Source organism: Mus caroli, unplaced genomic scaffold (genome assembly GCF_978045245.1).
Source record: "Mus caroli unplaced genomic scaffold, Mus_caroli_1 scaffold_6, whole genome shotgun sequence".
NCBI lineage: Eukaryota > Metazoa > Chordata > Mammalia > Rodentia > Muridae > Mus > Mus caroli.
In genome coordinates, this window is record NW_028227261.1 from 13,881,743 (window position 1) to 13,889,122 (window position 7,380).

Consider the following 7,380-nt stretch of genomic DNA (forward strand, 5'->3'; position numbering starts at 1 on the left):
TAGTCAGGATGTGATTGTTTAGTGCCATATGCTTGGAGACAAGAGTGATCTTGAACTCAGAGATCTACCTGCCTCTGCTTTGCAATTGCTGTGATCAAAGTCATCAAGCTCAATCACTTGGCTTCAATAAATAAGTTCTTGACTATCGTTCTGGACTAAGATTCTTCCTGAGTACAGATCTGATCCAAATTATCTACAACATCCAAATCTGAATATGAGCAAGTGGTTGGAGACTCAGTTTTTAAATCAGAGGTATACTTTGGCTTAGGGGGTGTGGCCACAAAGGGGGACTTCACCTGAAAGTTATATAAAGGGTCATACAGGTAGAGGTAGTCTCAGTCTCTTGGAGCTTGGAGTCATAGCCTAACTGGGTCTGATTATGGTGATCTGTCAGCAGTGTCCAGATCAAGTAAGTCTTTCAGCTCCATAAGGATACCTCATCTGATAGAACCTAGTCTAGCCTTGCCCTCACTTGAATTTTTTGTTTTGTTTTGTTTTTCGAGACAGGATTTCTCTGTATAGCCTTGGCTCTCCTGGAACTCACTTTGTAGACCAGGCTGGCCTCAAACTCAGAAATCCGCCTACCTCTGCCTCTCAAGTGCTGGGATTAAAGGTGTGCATCACCAACGCCTGGCCCTCACTTGAAATTTTGTTCACATAATTTTTACTTGCTAGTTCTCTCTCTCTCTCTCTCTCTCTCTCTCTCTCTCTCTCTTTGAGGTGAGTTCTCTCAACATAAGATTGCCTTGCCTATATCCTAGATACTCTATAATTTTTACCCAATGGCCCACTTACTAATTAGTACACAACATGCATGTCATTTTGAGTCTCATTTACCTCACTCAGGGTGATATTTTCTAGTTCCATTCATGTGCCTGCAAAATTCATGATATCCTCATTTTAAGTAGCTAAATAGTATTTCACTGTGTAAATATACTACATTTTCTATACCCATTTTTAGGTTGAGGGCTATCTTAAGTTGTTTCCAGTTTTTGGCTATTACAAATAAGCCTACTGTGAATATAGTGGAGCATATTTCTTTGTGGTATTGTTGGGTATCTTCTGGATATATGCTCCAGAGTTGTATATCTGGGTCTTCAGGTAGAACTGTTTCCAATTTTCTGAGAAACCTCCAGATTGATATCCATTATGGTTGCACCAGTTTGCAATTTCACCAGCAATGCGTGTTCCCCTTTCTCCACATTCTCACCAGAATGTGCAGTCACTTGAGTTTTTTTATCTTAGCCATTCTGATTATTGTAAAGTGGAATCTTAAATTCTTTTTGATTTGCATTTCATAATGATTAAGGACTTTGAATATTTTTTAAGTGCTTCTGGACCATTTGTGATTCCTCCGTGGTTGAATAAGGGGAAGATTTAGAGAAGCTGAAGAGGAGGATGACCCCAAAGTAAGACCACCTGTCTCAACTAACATAGACACTTGGCAGCTCCCAAAGACTGAGCCACACAGCCAGGCAGGATACCCAGCACATACAGGGTAGAGGAATGCCTTGTCTGGTTTCAGTGGTTGAAGATGTGCCTTATTCTGTAAAGACTTGAGGCCCTAGAGAAGGGGGAGGCAGAGGATAGGGTTTGGGGGAGAAGAAGCGAACCCTCTTGGTGGAAACAGGGAGGAGAAACTGGATGAGGAACTATAGTGGGGTGAACAATGGCTGGACTGTAAATTTTAAAAAAATAAAAAATAAAAAAAAGGATTGCCTGACCTTAAATTCAGAGATTCTTCTACCTCAGCCATATGAGAACTGCTTAACCAGACTACCAAAATGTGTTCTAAATTACATCTAATTATTAATTGGATCATTTGCTTTCAGTGGAAAAATTTTAACTTAGTCTGGATTCTGTTTTTTGAGACAGTCTCATTCAGAATATCAGGGTGACCTTGAATACCAGGCACTCTAGCCTGGAGTGTCAGATGTGAGTTACACAAGTGCCTTGACTACTAATAAGCCTGGCATTCTTTAGTGTGCTTTTAATCCCAGCAACAGGGAGGGGGAGAAAGCCTGTGAGTGCCAAAATACCCAGGAATTATATGTGTCTTTAAAAAGGCAAAATAGCTCACAGTCAGCTATTGGATGGAACACAGGGCCCCCAATGGAGGAGCTAGAAAAAGTACCAAAGGAGCTAAAGGGGTCTGCAAACCTATAGGTGGAAGAACAATATGAACTAACCAGTACCCCCAGAGTTTTATCTCTAGATGCATATGTAGCAGAAGATGGCCTAGTTGGCCATCATTGGGAAGAGAGGTCCCTTGGTCTTGAAATTTTTATATGCCCCAGTACAGGGGAACACCAGGGCCAAGAAGTAGGAGTGAGCGGGTAGGGGAGATGGGGAGGGAGGTTATGGGGGATCTTAGGGATAGCATTTGAAAAGTAAATGAACAAAATACCTACTTAAAAATGGGAGGGGAAGCAAAATAAGGAGCTGGAGAGATGGCTCAGTGGTTAAGAACACCAAGTGCTCGTCCAGAAGTACAGGGTTCCATTCCCAGCAACCACATGGTGTCTCACAACCATCTGTAATAAGATTTGATGCCCTCTTTGGGTGGGTCTGAAGACAGGAAGAGTGTACTCATATACATTAAATAAATAGATGGATAGATAACTTAATAAATAATGTGAAACAAATAAACAAACACACAATACCAAAAAACAATGGGATTTGCATCTGCTCACCGATAGTCACTTATTCTAATGGAACTCAGGATGTCTTCAAACTTGCAGGAAGAAATATATATATGTATATATGTATATATATATATATATATATATATATACATATACATATATATATATACATAAAACATACATATATACATATGTGTGTATAGTGTATGTGTATGTATATATATGTGTGTGTGTGTGTGTGTATATATATGTGTGTGTGTGTGTGTGTCTGTGTGTGTGTGTCTGTGTGTGTGTGAATTTAATAGAAATTATGACACAATCACAGCCTTGCTCCCTCCTTCCCTCCCATACTCACTCTTAACAGCAACAGGAAGGCAAAGGCTGGATAGTCTCAGTTTGAAGGCAGCCTAAATTATTTAGCACATTTCAAAACAGCTGTGGACAATACCATGTCTCAAAGAACAACAACAAAAAAAACAGATAAACAAACAAAAACAAACAAGGTATTTCTGTCTGTTGGTTGATACATGGTCTATATTTTTTCAAGGAACCCAACATGCATTCAAAATTTCAGGAAGAAGTCAGCTGTATTTTATTAAGTGCTCAATGAAAAAAATGTGAATATCAGTTAAATTAAAATTTCTGCTCCTTTTTCTTACATTTTTGGGTCTTCCTTTACTTTCTACAGGTATCAGGCTAGCTATTCAGGTGCTGTAGAATTAATTGATTATGACATTGTGCTAGTGAGCCTTCTGCCTTCAGCATGTGAATTATAATCTCAACCTCAGGGTCTCATCTTTAAGGATGCTTTATAAAGAGTTACAGACCATGACAATGGCTACTGAAAGATTATTTACTTTAGTGTTTCTTTCCCACTTTATTTAGCTCTGTAGTTTCCAGACCTGAAGCTTAGAATTTTACCAAAATACTCTCCAAAAGGCCTGTATGGTTCATGATCAAAGATTGACATCAATAGCTAATGATTATGATTTCAAAGATGCTATGACTTATTCCATGCAGTGTAGCTAGATAAATAGAAATTGTGGAAAATTTGGAAACTGTTTCCTTTGCTTTCTTTGAGGGCCTGGAGACCTAAACACAGTCTATTCATCATCCAACAACTGACTGAGGCTTTAGAGTTTCTGGTGATCCTTTCCCAGTGGAATATATTCACCCCAGCTCTGGCTGAAATACAATGTGGCTTTTGGGAACTAGGCTACTTTGGAGACACTTCACAACACCAGAGACAATTATGGCTTTAAAACCAACACAGGCCAGTCCAAGCAGTTCTGGAGTAGACATGCTATGGTGGCACAGGCTGAGCTGCGATGGAACACCCATTTAATCTCAGCCCTTGGGAAGTACAGGCAAACAAATCTCTGTAGGGTCCAGGCCAGTGTGGTCTATAAAGCAAGTTTCAGGACAGCCAAGGATATACATAGTTCTATAAACACATTATCTAAAAGAAGAAAGAAAAAATGGAGGGTGCCCAAAATGGTAAACTGAGTTCTGAATCCTTATCAGTAGTAATCTAGCCCTCACACTTCCCTCTGTGGGCAGAACGGCTTGCTAAATTTCATGGCAATAATGGTAAATTTTTATTCTCTTCTTCCCTAGGATGACTCTTCAGAAGAAGAAACAATTGATGTCTACTCCCCACCCACCCTGCTGAAGCTGTCAATACACAGGCGACTAGAGAGGAGGCTTTGGCCATTTCTTCTCTCAAGGACCTTCCCAATATGCTGTTCCCAGTGTTGTTTGAAGAGGCCTTCATTGATGGTCATACAAAGATCTTGAAGGCCATGATACCTGAGTGGCCCTTTCCATAGCTTTCGATAGCAGTGCTGATAGACAACTGCAACCTGGAGAGTTTGAAGGCTGTTCTTGAGGGACTAGATATACTTATTGCACAAAAGGTTCACTCCAGGTAGGCAAGATTTGCTGGGGTAGGAGGAAGATTCTCTAATTGCTGAAAGAGAGCAACTAGAGACAGATAATATTTACTTAAGTATGGATCATAGGCTTCTGATCATCAATTGTTTCGTCACCCCTCAAGCTGGACTATGCTCTTCTGGGTATAGAGGTTTAGAGCAGTGTAGAGTCTTGGTCTATGTCTCTGGGCAAATAGTGCATAATGTAATACACAGAAAAGAGTAGAATCACCCAATGAAGAATGGGCTTCACCTGCATCCCTTAAAGGTACAAATGAAATGACATTGGGTTTAATGGGCTTGGAATGAAGGGAAATAAGACAGGATTAAAGATGCCCCTCTTGCAAAGAATACTATTCATTTACTGAGCACGAGCCTAGGGGGTGATTCTAGGCACAGGAAAAAGCAAAGCTTTGGAAGAAACAGCTGAACTGTGATATGTGGAAGAGAACCAGACTGTAAGATGTGTCTTCTCTTGCCTTCTGAAAATTATACTCATTTCTCCCACAGTAGGTGCAAACTCAAAGAAATCAATTGGAGGGATACAAACCATGGTTTGCATGAAATATGGCCTTGATCCCATGAAGTTGAAGATTTACCAGAGTTCATAGAACAGAAGCATCCTAATTGTGTGGAGAAGAAAGAATTGAAGGTAACAACTGAACTCTCTTTCATGAATGGCAGACTTAATGAATCCGACACATACTTGTTGGAGTGGACCCGGCAAAGAAAGGATTCCATTCATCTATTCTGTAGGAAGCTGGTAATTCAAAGCTTAACCAAAGGCACAGTGATAGAAATCTTCAAAATTGTAAATGCAGATTGTATGTACCAGAGCTGGAGCTATGTTCTCTTTGCCTAGAAGATCTGGCGTTTCTTAGTCCCTACCTGAGACAGATGGACAATCTTCTTGAACTTACACTTGATCACATCACAGATTCCCTCAGTATTGGTGATTCTGAAATGCTTGAGGAAAGAATGATCACATTGGTTTCTCAACTTCCCACATTTCCCTTTCTCCAGAAACTCTGTATAAATGATGTCTACTTTATATACGGCAATCTGAAAGAATTCCTTGGGTAAGGTAGGACTGAGGGGGTCAAGTCATACTCCCAGACGAAACACATCTGTTTTATTTTATTTAATTTCTTTTGCCTCCATTTGTTTTGTTTTATTTTGTTTTGTGTTTTGGAAGCTATGGAGTGCTTTATGGTCTGGCCACCATAAACCTAGCACTATTAGAGACATAGTATATCTGAGCAGATGAGCCCTGTGCTAAGATGTATATTACCAGGCATAAGCATGTCTCTTATTGCTCATATGTAAAGATTTTGAGTCCAGAAACAGGTTGACTAGATGAGAAATATGTAACACTGTGTTTCAGGGTGAAGACAGGATTATGGACCTGGGAGGAGCAAAACCTCTGAGAACTCTTAGCAATTGTACAAAGAAGTTACTCAACTTTGTTTGGGATAAGTAGTCCTTCCTACATATACCATGTTAACCTGAAATATCCATTGCTGTAGTTTCCAGCAAGGCACTGAATTATGAATATGCTGATATCTACAGGCCTCAAACTAGAATGGTCTGAGTTGTGTGAGCAGATAATAGAAGGACATGTCCTGGGTGGAAGGTTGACCACAATATATACTCAGAATGAGTTTGGGAGAAGTGTCATCTGCTTAGTTGCCAAACCTATCAACCCTTTTCAACAACATTTGCCAGAAAGCAATCATATCTTCTCTCCCCAGGTGCCTGAAGAAGCCATTGGTATCATTTTGCATCAGTAACTGTGAACTCTCACAGTCAGACTTGGATTACCTGCCCTATTGCCTGAATATTTTTGAGCTAAAATGTTTGTACATTATTAATATACCATTACAATATTTATGCCTTGAGCCTCTTGGGTTTCTCCTTGAGAGTGTTAGACATACCCTGGAATGCTTGGCATTAAAGTCATGTAATATGGGGAAACCTCATTTCAATGCCCTGCTGCCTGCCCTAAGTCAATGTTCCCACCTCACAGATGTCAGTTTCTGGGAAAATGAACTCTCTCTGCTGTCCCTGAAACAACTTCTACAGCACACATCCAAGCTGACCCAGCTTAGCTAAGAGATGTACCCCGCCCCTCTTGAGTGCTATGATGACAAGGGTGTAATACTATCACCCAGATTAGAACAAATTTGTCCTGAACTCCTGGATATACTCAGGGCCAAAAGACAGCCCAAGAAGTTCGTCTTGGTTACAACCCAATGTTCTAAGTGTGGTATATCTTATATTTATGATCTGGAGACCCAACGTTGTCATTTTTAAAAATAACTCCTGTAACGTTGATTGTAGAACAGAGAAATGGAAGCTTACTTAGTATTGGGGATTGATGAAATCTTAATTGAATTTCCCTTGCTTAAAGGTGCATGGATATGTCAACCACCTAAAGGTTTGAGATACACAATGAAAAGGAAATTCCTCTGAGCTGGTGAATAAATGTAGCATCTGCAAAAAGTGTCAAGCACTCTTCTTCTCTAGTATTATTGTAGTTTGAGTGTGTTACAATAGAGGCACACTTCCACGAGGATATTGTTCTTCTTTGTTGACTACATACAATAAATGTATTAACATTTTTTCTTTTTATAAAGTTTTTTTTTAAAGATTTTTTTACTTATTACATGTAAGTACACTTTAGCTATCTTCAGACACTCCAGAAGATGGCATCAGATCTTGTTATAGATGGTTGTAAGCCAACATGTAGTTGCAGGGATTTGAAATCAGGACCTTCAGGAGAGCAGTCGGTGCTCTTAAACACT

The 7,380-nt window shown here is 39.8% G+C and overlaps 1 pseudogene; it reads left to right on the forward strand.

Moving 5' to 3' along the window:
* Window positions 1-379: 379 nt before the first annotated feature.
* LOC110288519 (oogenesin-3-like) lies at window positions 380-6,366 on the forward strand (annotated as a pseudogene).
* Window positions 6,367-7,380: the final 1,014 nt, after the last annotated feature.